Source organism: Schistocerca americana, chromosome 4, assembly GCF_021461395.2.
Source record: "Schistocerca americana isolate TAMUIC-IGC-003095 chromosome 4, iqSchAmer2.1, whole genome shotgun sequence".
Taxonomy (NCBI): domain Eukaryota; kingdom Metazoa; phylum Arthropoda; class Insecta; order Orthoptera; family Acrididae; genus Schistocerca; species Schistocerca americana.
This window is the reverse complement of record NC_060122.1, coordinates 212,648,323-212,672,460: the sequence shown is the minus strand read 5'-3', so window position 1 is coordinate 212,672,460 and position 24,138 is coordinate 212,648,323. Positions and strand designations below refer to the sequence as shown.

At 42.4% G+C, this 24,138-nt stretch overlaps 1 protein-coding gene across 2 annotated transcripts in view; it reads right to left on the bottom strand.

The window, feature by feature from the left end:
* LOC124612339 (serine/threonine-protein kinase tricornered) overlaps window positions 1–24,138 on the bottom strand; it is a 600,632-nt gene that overhangs the window by 288,917 nt on the left and 287,577 nt on the right. The window lies entirely within an intron of this gene.

Here is a 24,138-nt window from a genome sequence, read left to right as displayed (position 1 = left end):
TTTCTTTCTTACATACTCATTTATGTTTCTTTTCCAACCAATGCTTCCAATATTACCGGTAATCCCACCATTTAGTATGTCATTTACGTAGCGTACCGAGGGTACCGAACCGTAGTTTTTGTAGAGCACAACTCCTGGTGTGGAAATTTTTGCCTGTTTGTCGAAGGTAAAACACGGAGCATGGCATCTCCACAGGCGCCGACTCCATGGGGCCTGAGGAGGCCCGAGCCCCCTCAATAGTTTAAGAAAATTATTGGTTATATTATGCTTTGTAAAATCACAAAATTATGTTGGATTTTTTTATTTTCCTTGTCTGACGATGGTTACCTTTTCCAACACATTCATTAATGAGTTAAAACGAATAATTATTACAGCAGTAAGTAGGCTAACTGAAATCGAGTGGTGTGAGCCATGATAAGTGTTACGGTGCTGCATGCACACTTACAGGGTGCTTCAAAAATGACCGGTATATTTGAAACGGCAATAAAAACTAAACGAGCAGCGACAGAAATACACCGTTTGTTGTAATATGCTTGGGACAACAGTACATTTTCAGGCAGACGAACTCTCGAAATTACAGCAGTTACAATTTTCAACAACAGATGGCGCTGCAGTCTGGAAAACTCTATAGTACGATATTTTCCACATATCCACCATGCGTAGCAATAATATGGCGTAGTCTCTGAATGAAATTACCCGAAACCTTTGAAAACGTGTCTGGCGGAATGGCTTCACATGCAGATGAGATGTACTGCTTCAGCTGTTCAATTGTTTCTGGATTCTGGCGGTACACCTGGTCTTTCAAGTGTCCCCACAGAAAGAAGTCACAGGGGTTCATGTCTGGCGAATAGGGAGGCCAATCCACGCCGCCTCCTGTATGTTTCGGATAGCCCAAAGCAATCACACGATCATCGAAATATTCATTCAGGAAATTAAAGACGTCGGCCGTGCGATGTGGCCGGGCACCATCTTGCATAAACCACGAGGTGTTCGCAGTGTCGTCTAAGGCAGTTTGTACCGCCACAAATTCACGAAGAATGTCCAGATAGCGTGATGCAGTAATCGTTTCGGATCTGAAAAATGGGCCAATGATTCCTTTGGAAGAAATGGCGGCCCAGACCAGTACTTTTTGAGGATGCAGGGACGATGGGACTGCAACATGGGGCTTTTCGGTTCCCCATACGCGCCAGTTCTGTTTATTGACGAAGCCGTCCAGGTAAAAATAAGCTTCGTCAGTAAACCAAATGCTGCCCACACGCATATCGCCGTCATCAATCCTGTGCACTATATCGTTAGCGAATGTCTCTCGTGCAGCAATGGTAGCGGCGCTGAGGGGTTGCCGCGTTTGAATTTTGTATGGATAGAGGTGTAAACTCTGGCGCATGAGACGATACGTGGACGTTGGCGTCATTTGGACCGCAGCTGCAACACGGCGAATGGAAACCCGAGGCCGCTGTTGGATCACCTGCTGCACTAGCTGCGCGTTGCCCTCTGTGGTTGCCGTACGCGGTCGCCCTACCTTTCTAGCACGTTCATCCGTCACGTTCCCAGTCCGTTGAAATTTGTCAAACAGATCCTTTATTGTATCGCTTTTCGGTCCTTTGGTTACATTAAACCTCCGTTGAAAACTTCGTCTTGTTGCAACAACACTGTGTTCTAGGCGGTGGAATTCCAACACCAGAAAAATCCTCTGTTCTAAGGAATAAACCATGTTGTCTACAGCACACTTGCACGTTGTGAACAGCACACGCTTACAGCAGAAAGACGACGTACAGAATGGCGCACCCACAGACTGCGTTGTCTTCTATATCTTTCACATCACTTGCAGCGCCATCTGTTGCTGAAAATTGTAACTACTGTAATTTCGAAAGTTTGTCCGCCTGAAAATGTACTGTTGTCCCAAGCATATTGCAACAAACGGTGTATTTCTATCGCTGCTCGTTTAGTTTTTATTGCCGTTTCAAATATAGCGGTCATTTTTGAAACACCCTGTAGAATTTGTCCCGGTGCGCGAACCTTCGGGTGAAGTCTGGCGCCGGAGGGCCAGCGCTACGGCCGCGGCGACATCAGAAGGACTGGGGCAGAAGCGCCTGGAACCCTCCGCCTCGCGTCGCCTTGACGCTTCGCGGCATTACGACGCCGCGGCTGTATAAAGCCCCACCCTGCTGTCGCAGTCATTCAGTGTGGATAGTTTCGTTCAGTGCATGCTGCAGACGTGTTTAGTGTTCCGACTTTAGTGTCTAGTGGACTATTTTATATGACTGTATTTTATTCATTTACTTTAGTCTCTTAGTGTATTGTAAATTAAGTTTGCAATGGATAAATTTGTTACCAAAAAGGCGCGCTTGGAAGTTTCAACCTCCAACAATTATTGTGTCGTCAACTGCTCCGTCGTCTTCAGGCAAGAACCGTTCACAGCCGAAACCTGGACAATCCAATACGGGAAGATCATTTCAGTAGTCTTGGCTGATCAAATATACATGGCTGGAATATGAAACATCTACCGAAAAAGTTTTTTGCAAAACCTGAAAAGAGGCAGATGCTAAAAAAAATCTATTACAATTTTCTTCAAAACAAGAAGATGAATTTAGTTCCGTAGAGTTTTCTAATTGGAAAAAGGCTTTGGAAAAATTCCGTCTTCATGAAAATAAGTTTACGCATAAAGGTGTTCCGAAACTAAATTCTATCTCTAACCTAAGTGAGGCCTCCCAATTCAATGAACAGTTTGATAGTGATACGAAGAGGCCGTTTAGCTCTTGAGACAATTTTTACTACCGTGCCATTTCTGTGCCGACAAGGACTAGCGATTAGAGGGCACGAAGATTTTTTTTTTCAATTGTTGGAACTCCGAAAGAATGACATGCCGGAGTTTAAAGATTGGTTAGGGCGTTCGGCGTATAAGTGGATGTCCCACGATATTCAAAACGAGGTCACTGACCTGTAAGGAAAGTCTGTGTTGAGAAAGGTATTGGCTTCAGTCAAGAAAACTGAACATTTTTCTATTATGATTGACGAAACAAGTGATTCTTCGATTCACGAACAAGTGTCATTTGGTATTCGTACTTTTGATGATTAAGGAATCATCAACGAAGAATTAAGGCTTATATGAGACCCCCAACACTGAATCACAAACTCTATCTAGTATTTTAAAAGACGTTTTTGCTCGTCTTGATTTGTCAATGGATAACTTAAGAGGACAGTGATATGATGGTGCCTACAATATGAGAGGTAAGATGGTCGACATATGAGAGGTAAGTTCAAAGGAATAAAAAAGTTAGTTTTGGATAGACAACCAACAGAACGTTATGTGCACTGCACTGCTCACAGTTCAGACTTGGTAGTTGTAGACAGTCTCCGCCATCTTACGTCTATGAGGGATATTATGGCTTTAGCCAAGGACTTAATAAACACGGTAACGGAATCCAACAAAAGAATAGGACTTTTCAGAAGCATACGCTATGAGAGCGCCAACGACCAAGCTGGTCTACGACCCCTTTGTCCGACTATGGACTATGCAAGCTTCTAGTATCTTGAGAATATTGAGGAACTCTGAAGAACTTCTAGAGTTTTTTGAAACATTTTCTGCAGAGGATAAAATATAGGCACGTTACAAATGTGCAGGGTACCTTTAGTCAACGTTACAATTCATGTAATGAACCCAGTAGAGGATGTCAACGAAAAAACTCCATGCCTTCATCTAAGTGTTGCTGATCTTGAAAAAATATATGAGGTCTTGATTTGTATATTGAACACTTCTGGGAATCGTGTTTAAAAGAAAAACATTCACAAGTTAATGATCCTTCGCTTCCTCGGAATCTAAGTATACCAAAGAAGTATGAAAACAACGAAGCCAGCTCACCGCACACTTTCAAAACCCCAAAGGAATACTACAAAGCTATTTACATTGAAGGTTGTGAAACGGTGCGAACTTGCATTATTGAGCGGTTTGCTTCAGCTGGACTCATACAGTCATTGCAGTTGAACAACAGTGCTTTTAGTAAACAGAGGTAAAACAAATTTGTAAAAATCAACTGTTTTTCAAAAATGATCTAGACATTGAGAGACTGCGCTTACACTTGAGTATGTTAGCCGACATCGCTAATAAAAAACAACTGGTCTTAAAAAACATGAGTGATGTAAGAAACTACATTACACAAGAGCCTGCAGTTGGAGAAATGTTATGTGAAGTAGTGAAGTGCATTAAGCTTCTCCAAGTAGTTCCAATCACGACAGCAACAGCAGAACGGTGATTTAGCGCCCTTAGACGTCAGAAGCCAAATCTCCGATCAACAACGGGACGGAAGCGATTGAACAACTTGGCTGTTCTTCATGCCCACCGAGATGTTTTGGATGAATTGGATATCCGACCAGTCATCAACGACTTCATACTCAGTAATCCAGTCAGATGGTCGACATATGCACTTTTCTAAAGACACTCTAGCCCCAATAATGGCATTTAGAGCAATATTAAAAATCTTTATAGAACAGAGAATTAAATACGTACATAATATTAAATTTTCAGTTTCGAAATATTAGTACTAGTCTAGTACTGTATTACTACAGTACTGTATTATAGTTATTTTCAAATAGTTAAATATTTTTAGGGCGTAAGACCCAATTAAAACCCGCTATTTACATACTTTTTGACTGAAAGTATTAGGCATACTCTATTAACTGTATTAAAGCATTAACTTTGAGATCTTGTTTTTATGTAATGAACCCTGAGCCTTATTCAGAGGAAGCTTAAATTAGCTATTACACTTCTTAATGAAAGTGCTATTACTGTGCGACGGCAATATTTTATGTTTCATTATTTTAATGATAGTTTAGGATTTATTTAAACATAATTTCAGTATTTTCAGCGCTATATAATCACTGCACTGTAAAAGTGTATAAGCATTATTATTACTGTTAATTAAATTAGCTTTTAACGAAAATACCGTCGGTGTTTGTTTTGTTTCTTTTTTCAAAGCCAAAAAATGTGTCAGGCTTGTTGAGTTGCCCGGAGTTTCGAGTTACCTAGAGTCCAGTTTTCGGGATTCTAATGTTGATCATTTGAGTCTAAAGTGCTTAAGAAACTTTAAAACTCACTATTTTTCATCTAAAATTTAAAAAATTTTCCGGGGCAATAGCCCCAATATTTTTTACAAGTCGGCGCCCCTGGGCATTAACAGAAAATGCCGAAACGTAAGAAAACGAATGTTAGGAAATGTTAATACTAGTGTATCTTTACTTCTTGATAGATACTGTGGAATTACTGAATAGTCGACTATCTCTTATTAAAGCAACGTCGATCATGATTTACCAACAGAATCTTTGCTCCTAAACTAAACCAATATTATACGAACACTATTTTTTATACTTATCGCATGTTTACAACAACAGCACTAAATTACTGATAGCTTGCTGGTTCCAGAGATGCTTCCGGCACTGCATTTTAGAATTTATGTAACAAGTACATATTTCGAATCTTTAACTGGTTTCAATTTACAACCCTATTTTTTTTGCTATCGGTAATTGAGGATCTACAACAACTAAAAATCATAACAGGTATCATTGGGGACACATTCCTTTGGCTAATTCTTAAATTTTTTAAGCATCAACGAGATCATTTATGACCGAATATTGAAATTCAGTCAAACGGCCATTTTCAAAAGTAATGTTCATTCGACCAATGCTAGGCCATTGGGCAGCTTAATTCTACTATCAAGAGCATACTTCGTTTTTCCGGCCTCTCGTCCCTTAAACTGAAGGGTTCAAATGGCTCTGAGCACTATGGGACTCAACTGCTGTGGTCATCAGTCCCCTAGAACTTACTACTTAAACCTAACTAACATAAGGACATCACACACATCCATGCCCGAGGCAGGATTCGAACCTGCGACCGTAGCAGCAGCGCGGCTCCGGACTGGAGCGCCTAGAACCGCACGGCCACCGCGGCCGGCAAGCTGAAGGGTAGAGGGATCTATTTATATAGATTTCTGACAGACGTCAACGCGAATTTCAGAGTGAGTTAACATTGAGGTAGAGCGTGTCACCGACAGGTTCTGTTTTTTTTATTTTCTTTATTGACTACCAAATTTAGGTTTCCATCACTGGAAAATCATGACCGATAGCTGTAGACGATGTGACTATCAACTGTGTTTACGTAACAAAAGCAATTAACATATGAAAACATGGCGTGAATTATTGCTTGATACATTAAAAACAGCGCCAGCACCAGTGAACCCTGGGACCAAACTCCTGGAATGGGCTGCACGCAGTGTAATTCATTGTTGTTTACTGATGAAATCCATAGAAAATCTATTTGTGGTTTAGTAGTATGGGGGCACAGAATTTGAATAGTGAACTGAAGTGTAAGGAGGTGCTACAATACGAGTTACAGTTTCAAAAAATGGTTCAAATGGCTCTGAGCACTATGGGACTTAACTTCTGAGGTCATCAGTCCCCTAGAACTTAGAACTACTTAAACCTAATTAACCTAAGGACATCACACACATCCATGCCCGAGGCAGGATTCGAACCTGCGACCGTAGCGGTCGCGGGATTCTAGACTGTAGCGCCCAGAACCGCTCGGCCACTGCGGCCGGCGTTACAGTTTCAATTAAGCTAAATACACAGGGTGAGGCTCTTACTATTGCCGCCAATAATAACTCCGGAAGTATGATAGGAGCTGAAAGTTTGTGGGACAAAAGTTGCATGGGACAACGGGGGCAACAATATGACGTTTTTTTGTTTCTAGGTGGGGTCGCTTCAGAGATATGAAGGTCAACTTTATTTCTTTAAATGGGATTCTATAGTTTGGTGCTTAAAAATGTGCCGGAAACCCATCGTGTTGATAACACATTCTGTTCCTTGTTCCTAAAGCTATTTGTTCCAAAAACCGACCTAATGTTTCTTGCAGGAATGTGGTGTACTTCCTGTCATTAAGATTTCCTTCGATGAAATAAGGGCCTATAATTCTGTCCCCCAGAATCCCACACCATACAGTCACCGACCACTGTTTTTAATGTGCAACTTGCCGCAGCTAATATGAATTTTCAGTTGCCAATAATGCATGTTATGCAAATTAACATTTCCATGATTAGTGAATGTAGCCTCGTCAGTAAATAAAGTCAAATTAATAAATGTGTCATCCCTCTGAAGTTGAGCCCATCGCCAGAATTCAATGCGACGCATACAATCCGTACCAGTTAACTCTTGGTGGAGACTGATACGGTAAGGATGATATTTATGGCGATGCAGAACACGAACAACAATACTCTGGCTCATGCCAGATTCCATTGCGATTTGACGCGAGCTAACGCGAGGATCTCGAACCACATTTGCAAGAGTACCAATTTCCGATTCCTGGTTAGTACCTTTCCTTTGCCGGATGTTTCCGATGCGTTAAAGATCCAATTGTTCTCAATTTACCATGCACATATTTAAATGTACGACGTGTAGGGTGAGTACATTGAGGGTATCTTTCAGGGTATAAGTCCCTATGTCTCACTGAATTTCGTTGGAATTCTCCATAAATTAGAAGCATATTGACTTGTTCTTCGAATTCACTTGATTCGACGATACTAGTCACACCATTCCCGAATTCACTTGATTCGACGGTACTAGTCACACCGTTCCTATTAGTGTTGTACTGCGAAAACGTAGAATGATGTTTACATGTCAATGGCACGTTAGATGGATACGCCGTATTCGGCAAATATTTACACGTACTATTTGCACGATATACGGAAGAGAATTGTCAGAGCATGTGATTCGGCAAGTGCAGATGTGATAAGGAATACCACTCAATCCATGATAAGAAGATTGCAGCACTGCATTAATACCAATGGTCATCACTTCGAACACCTTCTGTAAATGGACGTTCATGCCAACTTTTTGGCCTTCGCTCACCTTCAAAGACCTTAGTGTTACACATCATTGGATTCGTCTCGACAGCCGCTATCAGAACATAAGTAGCAAACCATAGCGTCCCATTTAAAGAAACAAAGCTGACCATATCTCTGACGCCACCCCACGTAGGACCAAAAAGCCAACATCGTATTATGGCCCCCGTTGTCCCATGCAACGTTTGTCCCACAAGCTTTTCAAGCTTTTCAGCTACTACCATACTTTCGGAGTTATTCTAGGTGGCAATAGTTAGTGACTCACCCTGGATGTTAAATTAAAAATAGGTTCGTTAAAACGATGCTTACTCCCGGCGTTTGGAACTGCCATTGTGAATTTTGCTGTTTAATTGCTGCTACATATATTAAAATTCATTCTAGAAATGTGCGTTTAACATTCAACGCTACTTAAAACCTGTGTCAGAGTTCACCAATCATAGTGATTTGGAAGTGGCACACTATCAGCATCAAATGAGCAGACTTCTTTTCGATAGTTAAGAAATATGGAGAGCGTCTTGACCAACCAAACACACTAAAATCGAGGCAGCTCATAACAGCATGGGCTACGCGAACCAGAGGTGATCATGTTGTGAAACCAATGACACCCCTTAACATCATGCTATGGGTTGGACTCTGTAACTATGACAATTCTGATGTCTAGCAACGTTCGTTCTCGGAGCCTCCACACACCGTTACGCCCATTGTGTTGCCGTACATTGAACTGAGAATGTCTGGGAGGACGACGCGATGCTTCACCTGTGTTTTCCTGGGGCGTCACTGTCAATAGGCGTGTCTCTGCTGCCACGTCAAAGGAGGCCCCAACATGGTCGCCATGTTGACAGTCCGTCGTACTCCAGATTTCGTCGCGCAGTTAGTGTGGATACTTGTCTCGATGCACGCAAGTCTGTTACCTGACTCATGTTATGTGACGTGGTTGTACTACCCTGGACGGCCGAGCAAACAATGTGCCTGTCCTCTCGGATACTAGACGTGCAGTGCTGTCGAAATTCTGAATGGCGTTGAGTACGGCCTTTGTGAATGCAACGACCTCATATTCCCACTACCATCATTAGACCCTGACCGACTGCAGTCTCTATTGGCCGCGTGTCTGCCGCTTTCGAATTCTGACACTTGATGGTACATGTTTTCCCTTATTATAAGAGGTGTAGCACTATCTTTCCTGATTAGAATACTCTCTTTGAATTTCAGAAGGTAGCAGGGGTAAAATACAGCGAGCGAAAGAGCTTGTTATAGCACTCAAGGGGCACGAAAGAGATGCAGTAGTTGAGAAGGGAGTGAGACAGGATTGTAACGTATCCTCGATGATATTAAATCTATACAGCGAGCAAGCAGTTGGAAAAAAAAGGAAGAAAGAAAATTTGGAGTACGAATTACAGTTCAGGGAGAAGAAATAAAAACTATGAGGTTTGGCGATCACATCGTGATTTTGTCAGAGCGCAAAGGACTGTGAAGAGCTGTTAAACGGAATGGAGTATCCTCAAAGGAGTATACAAGATGAACATCAACAAAAGCAAGACAGAACAATGGAACGTATTCGAATTAAATCAGGCGATTCTGAGGGAATTAGATGAGGAAATGAGACACAACGTAAAAGACGAATTCTGCTATTTAGGCAGCAAAATAACTGATTATGGCAGAAGTAAAGAGGATACAAAATGAAGACTGGCAATGGCAAGAAAAGCGGTTTTGAAGAAGAGGAATTTGCTAACATGGAATTTAGATTTAAGCGTTAGGAAATATTCTCTGAAGGTATTTGTCTCGAGTATAGCCACGTATGGAAGTATAACTTAAACGTCTCACAGTTTAGACAAGAAAAGAATAGAAGCTCTGCTGCAGCAGGACTACGGAAAGGATTAGGCTTGCGCAGGATAGAACAGCGTGGAGGGCTGCATCAAACCACGTATACTCAACCCTGAATTAATTTTTCACTCTCCACGGGAGTGTGTGCTCCATCGAAAATTTCCACAGTGCGGGGATTCGAGTCTGTCCGGCACAGCCTTAATTTGATCTATTTCGTGCAAATAATCCCTTCCCTATTTCTTTACAAGGTTATAGCTGGTGCAGTAGCTGCCAGTTCAAGGCGTTTAACTTGAGAATCTGAACTGTTATATATTTTAACGGGTCGCTGCCCTTGTAGAACTTTCGGTTTTGCTGCCGCGGAGCAGTGGTTAGTGTACCTAGACGACGTAATCTGAGGCACCGCCGCCTCCTACGAAACCATTCGCAGGTCGTGTCTCCGCGGGGGCGACGACACGACGAGGACAACTGAGACAGAGGAAGCGGGGCAGGTAGTGGTGGCGGCAGCGGCAGTCGTGGTGCGTGCAGTCGCAGCCGTCAATCCCGGCGGAGCAGAGCCGCGGCTCCGCGAGCGGGCGAGGCTGCTCCTGCGGCTTGCGCAGCGGGGTTGCCAGCTCGGCAAACTATTGTGGCATGCGGCAGGGGGCAGCGGCGCGGCGCACCGAGCCACAGGTACGAATACGGGCGTGCCGGTCACCGGGGCTGTCGCGGAACACGCTTGCCCGCTCCTTATCGGCCACTGGATAACGGGGCTGTGCTGCCCAATCGCGATTGCCTATACCACACAGTAATGTCTTTGTGTCTATACTCACGTCCACGTCCTCGCGCTAACCTCAACAAACCACTTTGTTGCGGAAGATCTATCGTCAAGAACGGAATGAGCGGGCCCAGCGGTGTGACACTGGAACGTACTCGGGACAACAGTCGCTAAAATCCCCAACCCGGGCATCCATATTTAGGTTAATTTTTACAACAAAGTAAAAACAGCAACCATTCACTGATGTTTATTAAGAACAAATAGAGCCGTCGCCGGTTTCGAATCTACAGGTTCATCTTCAGGCGGTTTTTCTAATTTAAAATTGCATTATGCTTTACATGTGGTAGTCTTTGATAGTGGCGAGGTTCATTGGGGTGCTGGTGCCCTAGAGCCAAAAACTACTTTAGAAGAATGTTCATATGTGTGCGAATTCCTAAGGGACCAAACTGCTGAGGTCTCGGTCCCTAGACTTACACACTACTTAAACTTATGCTAAGAACAACACAGACACCCATGCGCGAGGCAGAACTCGAACTTCCGGCAGGAGGGGCCGCGCAATCCGTGACATGGCGCAATAGACCGCGCGGCCAGTTTAGAAGAAAGGAGTGCAACAAATATATCTGAAACCGCTGCGCGCAGTTTCGGTTTTGGGGGTCTCGAAGCTCGGTTGCTATTTGAGCTAGGAACGTGGTATAACAAGTTTTTGGTCTAGCCCACACCATTTGTATAACTATTCCAACATACGTCTTGTAGCTATGTTACAATATGTTAAGGAAGGTTTGAGCGAACAACAGGAGCTGGCGGCCACATAAATTGTCGGAGGTTGGAGAGTTTTTATTTTCGTAATGTGATTGTTTATTGGACTTACCATATTGGTGAGGCTGCGAATAAAGACTTTAGTAGGTGCTTTTATTATACAGATAAGGCCTCGACTTGAAAAAATATGTATTTGCAAATACATCAAACAATATACAGAACGCTGCGAACAGGGCCTTTTCGCTTTATTTTTTATGTCTCGTTTGCTTGGTAGGTGCCAAATTTCGATGCCACTTGGCACTTAGGAAGAAAATAAGACATAAAGGATAAATCAAAAAGGTGCTGTTTACTGCTTTCTAGATACTGTTTGACGTGTTTGAAAGATATATTTTCTAAAGCACATAAATGTGTATGTTCCGAAACGTTTGGAAGACACTTTCCCTATTCCTTCAGTTTTCGAGACTGAAGTATTTACCACAGAACCTTTGACAAGAACTTCCACTATGAATTCTGCTTTGACCATTAACGAACTCTGTCATCGCTGCTTGCTCCTGCACTGTTGTTACTATATTTCGCTGTTTTCATAAAAAACATAGTCCCTCATAACCTCACTCTCACCGCCCCGATTTCAAACTGCACAGTTCTCACAACAGACACGATTTCGGTGCTGACGTGTAAACGAAAAAAGGCACTTTAAAACGGACGATACGCAAGACAAGAATAAAGCAGACTCAATTTTCTCGTGTAGTCAACTGAGACAAGAAAATCGATCGTGTAGACGGGGCTTAACGTCCTCGTCGTCTTTGGAACGTTAAATCATAGTCCTCCTCCCTACACTCAGCAAAAGCCTTCCTATGATGTAAACTGAGATGACAGTACTACTTGCGTTAAAGAAGATTTACATTCTGCTTTAGGAAACCTATCACGTCTACGCACGCGTCCCCATCGCACTGTTAGTAGCTGGAAAAAACACTTGTTGAAACGTTATTACAACACAAGCCACGAAAACGATATGATGCACTTCTTTCCTGATGAACAACAGTCAGCGCTGACTGAGAAGGCGACAAATCGTGAAAACTCTGTGTTAAGGGTGGGGGTTACGTGGCGACAACATCTTTTACGGTCGAAGTCTCCAATTACTTGAATTCATTACGCGTCTTAATGCAAGAGGAGAATCATTTGATAACAGATACGGTGGACAAGACTGATGCTGCCAAACAAATCGTAGCCTATTGAAAAATCAGCCTCAAGTTCTCCATGTGGAACATTTCCCGTAAATCAAGGCAGTCATCTGTGAACCACACGAGGAGGAGGAGGAGATTGAGGTTAGTGTTTAACGTCCCGTCGACAACGACGTCATTAGAGACGGAGCACAAGCTCGAATTATAGATGGATGGGGAAGGAAATCGAAGGAACCATCACGGTATCTACCTGAAACGATGTAGGGAAATCACGGAAAACCTGAATCAGGATGACCGAACGCAGGTTTGAACCGTCGTCCTCCAGAAAGCGAATCCAGTGTGCTAACCACTGAGCCACATCGCTCGGTATGGACCAGACATAACTGACCACGTTTCAGTACTAAAACTTTCAGTAACTGAAAACACTGAGTTCTCAAAGAGTTTTCAAGACATTGCACGACTGAAAATGCTTATAGATTTGTCTGTCAAGCCATTCTCACTTTTGGCTGCTAATATACTTACAGCGTGAGCTGATAAAATGTTACTCAACGAGCAATATTCTTGACTGCACAGACAAGTCGCTGAAGTTATTACAATTTTTGCTTCAACACATATATCTGGCCTTTTTTGTTATGAAATTAACGAAGTTCAGTCAACGTTAATGTTTAACAGATTTTAACCTGCATAACTGTATGAGTATCACTGCATCACGAACCAGTGTTCTAGATACGTTACATATTCTAAAATCGAAGTGTGTATGCATCTATAAACATCACAATATTAAATGCCTGTGTGCAAAGGCTTTTTTTCTGCTCACAGCATTAGCAATATTTAATACATATATTTAAACAAGTAATAAATTTACTGCTTTGCTACAAAAATAAGAAAGTTGGAAAAAAAACCACCAGTGATAAATTCCTGCTTGTAGAAGTATGCTGCAATATTTGTCTCTTAGAAGTAGTTGCATTCTGTTGCAAACACGTGTTGCTAAGTTTTCCGCGACTGCAGCCTCAGCATACAACCGTCTCACACATACCTGCTCGGAATCGTGCAGTGGTCGGGAAGTTGGGAGTCCTGAGCAGACTCAGCTGCACTCCTGGAGCGCAATCTTGGCCAGGGCTGCGCTAAATGCACTACTGGAAAACATCACGCAGAATACTGCGGATGACACATGACAGCGTAAGACTGTAGTACTAATCACGAACACCCGTATAGTACACACACTATTGTGGAGTTTATAAAAACACGTGAACATTGGCAGGCGCTTTCTCCAACGATTAAAAAAGAATGTAATAATCGTAAAACAGATATATGAACGCATGTACAATGCACCACACAGCTTGTTACCTCAAAATAATACCCAAAAAGAATAGCCGTCAAGTTTTTACACTTTTCACTGCAGAAGTAAGTTAGTAACTACTACGGAGCAATAATATTCCGCAACTATTTAAAAAAAAAACAGTAACAATCTTACAAAAATTTAAAGTTTCCGATTTCTTCTTGTTAATCGTTCTTGTCGCTGGCATCTTCAGTTACACGACTGGTTTGATGCAGCTTTCCACGTTAGTGTATCGTGTGCAAGGCTCTTCATTTCTGCTTAGCTACTGCAACCGACATCAATTTTAACATGCTAACTGTAACCAATCAACCCTTAGTCTTCCTCTGTAATTTTCAACCCCCGCGCCCCTTCCACTACCAAACTGACGATTTCTTGATGCCTTAAGATGTGTCCGATTAACCGATTTCTTCTTTTAGCAAGCTGTGTGTAATAAATTTCTTTTCTCCTCAATTCGACTGACTACCGGCTCATTAGTTATTCAACCTACCCATCTAACTTCCAACGTTGCTCTGCAGCAGCACATTTTGATAGCTTCTGTTCTCGTCTTGTCCGTACTGCGTATCGTCCACGTTTCAGTTCCCTACAAGGCTACATTCCTTACAAATACATCCAGAAAAGATTTCCAAACTTCCATATTAACAGATTTGTTGTTTTTCTTCCCACTGCCCGTCTACATTTTATATTCCTTGTACTTCGGCCATCGTTAGCTATTTAGCTGTCCAAAAAGCAAACTCCTTCCACTACTTCTAGTGTTTCATTTCCGAATGTTATTCCTTCAGTTAAAACTGATTTAAATCGATTACTCGTCATTATTCTTGTTCAACTTTTGTAGATATCCATCTTATAACCTGTTTTTAAAACACTGTCAATTCCATTAAGCTGCTCTTCCTGGTTATTTGATGTCCGTTATCAGCATACCTCAAACTTGTTGTAATTTATCCTTCCTGGACTTTAGTCTTCACATCAAATACCTCCTTTGTTTCACTCACTGCTTCCTCATTGTACAGGCTGAATAACTTCGGGGATGGGCTACAACCCTGTGTCACAAGCTCTGTGACTACTGGTTCCCTTATATGTCTTGACTATTCTAACTGCAGTCTGGTTTCAGTAGAAGTTGTGGATAACTTCTCACTCCATGTATTTCACCCTTTCTAGTTTCAGGAATTACAAAAGTTATTCCGATCAACAGTGCCGAAAGATCCCTCTAAACCTTAATGTCCTACAAACGCACGTGTAATTTTCTTCAAGGTGTCTTCTAACGTAAGCCATAACAGGGTATGTATGGTCTCCATTGTTCCTACATTTCTCCAGGAGTCGAACTGATCTTCCACGAGGTCGGTTTATAAGACTTTTTTCATTCTCACGTAAATAATTTGTGCTAATTGGAGTTTAAATGTCTTAGTATCTTAAACATATTACGTTTATACATGACAATGACAATGACAATGTTTTGTGAAGCATACTTCCGGGTCTACTGCGATTAAACACGTTTCCTGTTCTATTCGCAAATAGTTCGCGGGAATAGAGGGTGTCGGTTAGCTCTACGCTTCCGTATGAGTCCTAAAGATCCTGATGTTCTCGCCAGAGTCATTTGGGAGGTATAGCTGAAGAGGAGGCGGAGGTGTACAGTGTTTTATGTTGCCTGGTCTTTCTTGGAACGTATGCCCTCCGAATTTTAATGTTAAACCTTACGGTGATGCACAAAACCTCTCTTGTAGCATCTGACACTAGTTTGTTCAGCAACTCACGGACACTCTCGCATTTACTAAACTAATCCGTGACTAAACGCGACGCTTTTTTCTCTGGATCTTCTCAATCTCCACAATCAATAGTAATTGTTACGGGTACCAAAGTGGCAAGTAACTCTCAAGGACCCGTCTAATGTGTTTTTTGAAGTATCTGCTTCAGTCGATAAATTACGCCTCCCGAGAAGTCTCTCAACGAAGTTCAGTCTGGCATCTGCTTATCTCACCACTGGTTTACTGAGGTCGATTCACTCTTAGTTGCTGTGAATAGAAACTACGGTTGTTGCTGCTTCCAGTGATTTATCGCCAATCGTGCCTCGTAAAGTAATGGCTCTTCCGCATATTTATGCGCAATACGTTACACTATCTAGCGTGAGGATCGATTGTCAATTCCTGCACCAAGCACTGATCCTCTGAAAGTGTACCTGCAATTAAGTACAGTTTCCTGAAGCTAAGATTTTCCTGCATCGTCGTCACTTCCGCCATAATCATAATCGTCATCATTACTAGTCACAAACGTCGTCATCGACACCACAATCCTAATCGTCGTTGTCGTCATTGTCATCATATTATCATCTGGAAACAGCCTAACGGTGTTTCCGCTGTTATCCACCAGATTGTTAGTTCAAAGTACAAACATTTGCCTCTCATGACCAGACTCAAAAGCTTTCGAAACTCAAGAAACATGGCATGAACTTTGCCTTCATTATCCATTGATACCTGGGATATCATGGCCGAACTGGACAGCTGAGTTACACAAGATCTCTTGGTTAGCGACCGAAATGGTATCTCCATTCACATTCTCCAAATAGGTTGTAAGGCGCGAGAACAGAACGTGTTACATAATTCTGCAACACACAGAAAAAGCCTACACGGTATTTAAACTGAAGCACAGAAAGATGAAACTTTTTCCATCAAAAACCTTCGGCTCTACCGAAGGAGAAAAAAACTCCTTTTTTACATAATTTGGAAACTGCAGGAAAAGACAGAAACAAATGATAAAGCAAAAGGTCACGATGTACCGCCTTCCAAGCATTGCCTGATGTGTTTGTATGTGTACACTTTCGCGAACAAATAAATGGTGATGGTTGGAAATGTATGGAGGACGACACTCCCAGTCTTTCAGTTCTCGACATGTGGAAAATGCGCCGTATCACTTTTGTAAAGAACACAATAATAATAATAATAATAATAATAATAATAAGCAACTGATAATAGATGCAGAGGTGACATATCAAGCTAAAACTAAACAAAGGTCGCTACACTATGCATACATTGATTACCAAAAAGCTTTTGATAGTGTACCCCACTCATGGTTACTACAGATATTGGAAATATACAAAGTAGATCCTAAATTGATGCAGTTCCTAAACATAGTAATGAAAAATTGGAAAACCACACTTAATATCCAAACAAATTCAAATAATATCACATCACAGCCAATACAGATTAAGCGTGGAATATACCAAGGAGACTCATTAAGTCCTTTCTGGTTCTGCCTTGCTCTGAACCCACTATCCAACATGCTAAATAATACAAATTATGGATACAATATTACTGGAACATACCCACACAAAATCACACATCTGCTATACATGGATGATCTAAAACTACTGGCAGCAACAAATCAACAACTCAACCAATTACTAAAGGTAACAGAAGTATTCAGCAATGATATAAATATGGCTTTTGGAACAGACAAATGTAAGAAAAATAGCATAGTCAAGGGAAAACACACTAAACAAGAAGATTACATATTGGATAACCACAGCGACTGCATAGAAGCGATGGAAAAAAACAGATGCCTATAAATATCTAGGATACAGACAAAAAATAGGAATAGATAATACAAATATTAAAGAAGAACTAAAAGAAAAATATAGACAAAGACTAACAAAAATACTGAAAACAGAATTGACACCAACAAACAAGACAAAAGCTATAAATACTTATGCTATACCAATATTGACCTACTCATTTGGAGTAGTGAAATGGAGTAACACAGACCTAGAAGCACTCAATACACTTACACGATCACAATGCCACAAATATAGAATACATCACATACATTCAGCAACTGAAAGATTCACATTAAGCAGAAAGGAAGGAGGAAGGGGATTTATCGACATAAAAAACCTACATTATGGACAGGTAGACAATTTAAGAAAATTCTTTATAGAACGAGCAGAAACTAGCAAAATACACAAAGCAATCACTCATATAAATACATCGGCTACACCACTGCAATTTCATAACCATTTCTACAACCCTTCAGATCACATAACATCAACAGATACGAAGAAAGTAAATTGGAAAAAGAAAACAGTACATGGCAAGCACCCGTATCATCTAACACAGCCACACATCGATCAACACGCATCCAACACATGGCTAAGAATATATACAGTGAGACAGAAGGATTCATGATTGCAGTACAGGATCAAACAATTAACACCAGATATTACAGCAAGCATATTATTAAAGATCCCAATACCACAACAGTTAAATGCAGACTTTGCAAACAACAAATAGAAACAGTAGATCACTTCACAAGCGGATGTACAATATTAGCAACTACAGAATACACCAGAAGACCTGACAATGTAGCAAAAATAATACATCAACAACTTGCCATGCGACATAAACTAATAAAACAACACCTTCCCACAAACAAGTATGCACCACAAAATGTACTGGAGAATGATGAATACAAATTATACTGGAACAGAACCATTATAACAGATAAAACAACACCACATAACAAACCTGACATCATACTCGCCAATAAAAAGAAGAAATTAACGCAACTAATAGAAATATCCATACCCAATACAACAAATATACAGAAGAAACAGGAGAAAAAATTGAAAAATACATCCAGCTGGCTGAGGAAGTCAAGGACATGTAGCATCAGGATGAAGTTGACATACCAATTATACTATCAACTACAGGAGTCATACCACACAATATCCACCAGTACATCAACGCAATACAGCTACATCCCAACTTATATATACAACTACAGAAATCTGTAATTATTGACACTTGTTCCATTACCCGAAAGTTCCTAAATGCAATGTAACATATACCGTACAGTTAAAAGGAAGTCACGCTTGATCAAGGTCCGCGTCACCTTCCATTTTTAACCAGACATAACGTCTGAGGCAAGAAAGAAATAATAATAACAGTAGTAATAGTAGTAGTAGTAGTACTCAACAGGCAGTTGGAAGTCCCCTGCAGAAATATTAAGCCATGCTGTCTCTATACTCGTCCGTAACTGCGAAAGTGTCGCCGACGAAGTACTTTCTGCACGAACTAACCTCTCAATCAAGTCCCATAAATGTTCGATGGGTGACCAAATCATTTGCTCAAATTGTCCACAACGTTCCTCACGCAATTGTGGTCCGGTGACAGGACATCACTGTCCGATAACATTAACTACAGGGTTATTACAAATGATTGAAGCGATTTCACAGCTCTACAGTAACTTTATTATTTGAGATATTTTCAAAATGCTTTGCACACACATACAAAAACTCAAAAAGCTTTTTAAGCATTCACAAATGTTCGATATGTGCCCCTTTAGTGATTCGGCAGACATCAAGCGGATAATTAAGTTCCTCCCACACTCGGCGCAGCATATCCCCATCAATGAGTTCGAAAGCATCGTTGATGCGAGCTCGCAGTTCTGGCACGTATCTTGGTAGAGGAGGTTTAAACACTGAATCTTTCACATAACCCCACAGAAAGAAATCGCATGGGGTTAAGTCGGGAGAGCGTGGAGGCCATGACACGAATTGCTGATCATGATCTCCACCACGACCGATCCATCGGTTTTCCAATCTCCTGTTTAAGAAATGCCGAACATCATGATGGAAGTGCGGTGGAGTACCATCCTGTTGAAAGATGAAGTCGGCCCTGTCGGTCTCCAGTTGTAGCATGAGCCAATTTTCCGCGGGCTACGCGTGAAACTTGCCCGCACGCGTTCAACCGTTTCTTCGCTCACTGCAGGCCGACCCGTTGATTTCCCCTTACAGAGGCATCCAGAAGCTTTAAGCTGCGCATACCATCGCCGAATGGAGTTAGCAGTTGGTGGATCTTTGTTGAACTTCGTCCTGAAGTGTCGTTGCACTGTTATGACTGACTGATGTGAGTGCATTTCAAGCACGACATACGCTTTCTCGGCTCCTGTCGCCATTTTGTCTCACTGCGCTCTCGAGCGCTCTGGCGGCAGAAACCTGAAGTGCGGCTTCAGCCGAACAAAACTGAGTTTTTCTACGTATCTGTAGTGTGTCGTGACCATATGTCAATGAATGAAGCTACAGTGAATTTATGAAATCGCTTCAATCATTTGTAATAGCCCTGTACATGAATGGCTGCAAATGGTCTCTAAGTAGACGAATTTAACTATTTCCATTCAACAACCAGCGCAGATGGACCAGAGGGCCCAGCCCATTCTAACTAAACACAGCCCACACAACACAGCTCACACAATCAGGGAGCTACCACGAGCCTTGCACAGTGCCTTGTTGACAATTTGGATCCATGGTTTCAAAACGTTCAAATGTGTGTGAATTCCTAAGGGACCAAACTGCTTAGGTCATCGGTCCCTAGACTTACACACTACTTAAATTATGCTAAGAACAACACACACACACACACACACACACACACACACACACACACACACACATGCCCGAGGGAGGACTCGAAGCTCCGGCGGGAGGGGCCGCGCAGTCCGTGACATGACGCCTCAAACCGCACGGTCACTCCGCGCGGCGGTCCGTGGTTTCGTGGGGTCTGCGCCTCTCTCCAGCTCTACATTCAGCTCCCAACTGAAATCGGGACTAATTTGACCCAGTCACCGTTTTACTGTCATCTGGGATCCAACCGATAACGCCACAGGCCCAGGAGAGGCGTTGCAGGCATTATTAGCGAAGGCTTTCGAGCCGGGCGTCTGGTTGCCGCAGCCCATTCAATAATGGTCCAAACGGCTCTGAGCACTATGGGACTTAACTTCTGAGGTCATCAGTCCCCTATAACGTAGAACTACTTAAACGTAAGTAACCTAAGGACATCACAGACATCCATGCCCGAGGCAGGATTCGAACCTGCGACCGTAGTGGTCGTGCAGGTCCAGACGGTAGCGCCTAGAACCGCTCGGCCACCCCTGCAGGCGCAGCCCATTAACGCTAAATTTCGCGCCACTGTCCTAACGGGTACGTTCGTCGTGCGCCCCACATTTGTTTCTGCTGTTTCCTTCACGCAGTGTTGATTATCTGTCAGCACTGACAACTCAACGCAAACGCCACTGCTCCTGGTCGTTAAGTGAAGTACATCTGCCACTGTGTTGCCCCTGGTGAGAGGTAATGTCGGAAGATTGGTGTCTCCGGCACACTCTTGACACTGTGGATCTCGATATATTGAATTCCCTAACGATTTCCATAACGGAACGTTCCGTGCGTCTAGCTCCAACTACAATTCCGTGTTCGAAGTTTCAATTCCAGTAATGTGGCCATAATCACATCGGAAACCTTTACACATGAATCATCTGAGTACAAATGACAGCTGCGCCAATGCATTGCCCTTTTCTGTCTTATGTGTGCGATACTGCCGCCATTTGTGTACGTGCATATCGCCATTTCATGACTGTTGTCACCTCAGTGTGCACGGGGCCTCACATACATGACGTGATGTTATTCTTACGATCTGCGGTTTCATCACTGCCCAGTCGCCTCAGATGTCTGCACTCAGATTTGCCTACTTAGTTGCTAGACTGCCTCGAAAGCACCGAGCGGCCAGCGCGGACTGACCAATAGTTTTGCGACCGCTACAGGCAATGTGCCCTCATGCACTTCCAAGGCCGCTCTCCCAACAACCTGGTCAACCGACTCCGGGGCTGCCCGGGCGTTATCCTTCGTATTTGTATCTACGCACGTACTCGCCGTCATGCGATGCACAGAGGATGGTAGCCTGTACCACTGTTAGGGATTCCCTGCTCTGTCCTACTCGCAAATGAAGCGGGAGGCGGGGGGGGGGGGGGGGGGGGGGGCACAACAACACACTATATGCCTCCGCACGAGCCACAGTTTATTTCCGATATTTATGTGCCTCTGTTATTCCGAATTACGATGCCAACACCGGGCAAGCGACTTTCAAGTAAAATGTCTCCTTGCAATATACACAATGGATGTACGATTACAGGTATTACGCACATGATTGACGACATAAGGAAGTTTGGGTCTGACCGTGAGTCGTGTTCGGATTGTGTGGTGTGCGTACTGTAAGACCTTCGGTACACACACTATCAGATTATTTGACTTGTCGCTCTAACGAAGTAGGCGATTGTCAGCAATGTGTCTCGTGGTCTTATCGTGGCGTGTTTATCTTCTGCCGTTAGGTCAGACGATAGAAATGCCACTTGCACGCTTAGAGTAGCTGATTGACGGTGACCAACTTTAAGCAGAACTTGATTAATTTTCACACACATTTATTAAAATAATAAAAATCATTAACCTTACTTAACTTGATTCTGGATGCTATTTACAAATGACAATCTAAAGTTCCTTTGGTCTTGGTACGTTAATCTTATTCCCACATATCTCTGATACTTGACGAAGTGTCTATACATTTCTCTTCATGGCTATGTACAGGAATATGATAATCTTATTAGGTGCAGACTGCAGACTAATGCAGACTGACTAATCGGAGGTCTGTACATTCGTTATAATACCTCGAGCGTTCAGGTATCACTGCGCGAGTATGATCCGCGAGGAGAAAAGGTTCTACGTTAGCAGCAATCTCATTGGCTGCGTTACATATTAATACGCGGATCGGCGGAAGCAGAATTTGGTCCGTCTGTAAGATAGCGCCCTCTTGTAGTCCGGAGACGGACGAGCGCTGCGCCTGCGCTGTTGTGCTTAGCGGCGCGCGCTCTAGTGGAAAAGTTGCGTACGCGCTGACTACGCGGAACTATGTACACACCAGATAGCCAAATGGTAAGGTGACCTTTCGCAATAAGCGGGAATCCCGGGGTCGAGTCCGAATCCCTGCTGTTCCGTTATACAGCTGATGGTTGTCCTTATTCCCGACTACGAATACATTTCATGTATAATTTATCTCCCCTTCGTGGTCCTTATTTGACATGTACGTTGGTGGCAATACGAACGTTTCGTCATCTGTCACAAATGCCGGCTCTCTGAACTTTATCAATGACGCTTCGTAGAAACAACACCTTTTTCTCTTCACGGATTCCGATCTGGGTTCACGGAGCATTTCCGTAGCACTCGCAAGTTGCTCTAATCTATTCAGTGCTTGTACTTACAGTGTCCATGTGCAGTCATGGAATACATAGACGACAGAGTGTGTTTTTCAGGACTCAGAGCACAAATGGCATAACTGAAATCGAATACACTAGTGGAATTCAGGAATAAGTTAGGAATCTGACTATAATCATTACAGTTATTAGCTCGCGTCGTAACTGAGCTCGTCGCCCTTAAGTATTACAGAAAGATTACGGTAGGTGCAATAGTTGGCGAGTGCTTCTCAAAGTATTACATATCATACGGAAAATGTATTCAAGTGCTGAAGGGATCCAAAGAACGAAAGAATTTGTCCTCAAAGGTGAATGCATTTCACGGAATATGCTTGTTTTATGGCCTACCATGATTTAATCGACGAAACGGTATTCCAAAATTACATTTAAATCCGTGTAGTGTTGGCCTATTTCAGTCTTCCAGAACCACTTCTATAGTGAAAATAACTGAGCACCTATTATTTTATGCATCTACCCCAAATTTTTAAGGGGCGTAAGTTTTAGGCACCACCATCGCAGAAGACAGAGCGGTTGATTGCATTTTCTTACTATGTCCAAGGACGTCACTGTAGGCACCGAATTTAGTAACAAAGAACTGAGATTAGACACTTCGAAACGCTATTCTGTTTTCTTCTTAAATGCCGCAATTTCCCGGAAGTTTCAACTCGTGTTCACTCGCAAGCTCACACAATCTACAAAATTAAGTATACTACCTCGGAATAAAAAATATACCTGGAAAAATTTTTCAAAAGATCCACTACGCATGTCTAAACCGGTGCAACAGGCAAATGTGTGTCGCATCTGTGGGTCTGACTCAGTGAATATGCGTCACTGCTAAGACGCGCTCTCTAACAATCCGCAAACAGCTCAGAAAGCGCACACAATTTAAAAATATGTAACACTGTCATCTATAAAACAGTGTAAGCAATTTGGCAACCATTATTTTATATTTTGACTCAAGTTGATAGCGGTGTGGTTCAATAAACGAAAGCCAGAATAAGAAACTTATGCATGGGGATTTTAAATCCGCTTTCTTCTTACTGTGAAGTCCTGCGGGCGTAAAATCTACAGAGCATCAAGAACAAAAATTTTTATTCTACTGCTACCTGAACTCTTCAGGAAAGTAAATGCCACAACATATGATCAAAACACCCAGTGATGAACTAGCAACTGATGTTAATCGTTCTTAACAATTGACTTTTTCGGTCCGTAACAAGCGTTACGAAATATATGAAGCATTGGGAACTAACTGTTGCTAAATAATTCACTAAGATATATGGATCGAGCGAGCGATTAAAAAAATCCGTTACGATATTCCAGTTTGTAATAACAAAGTGG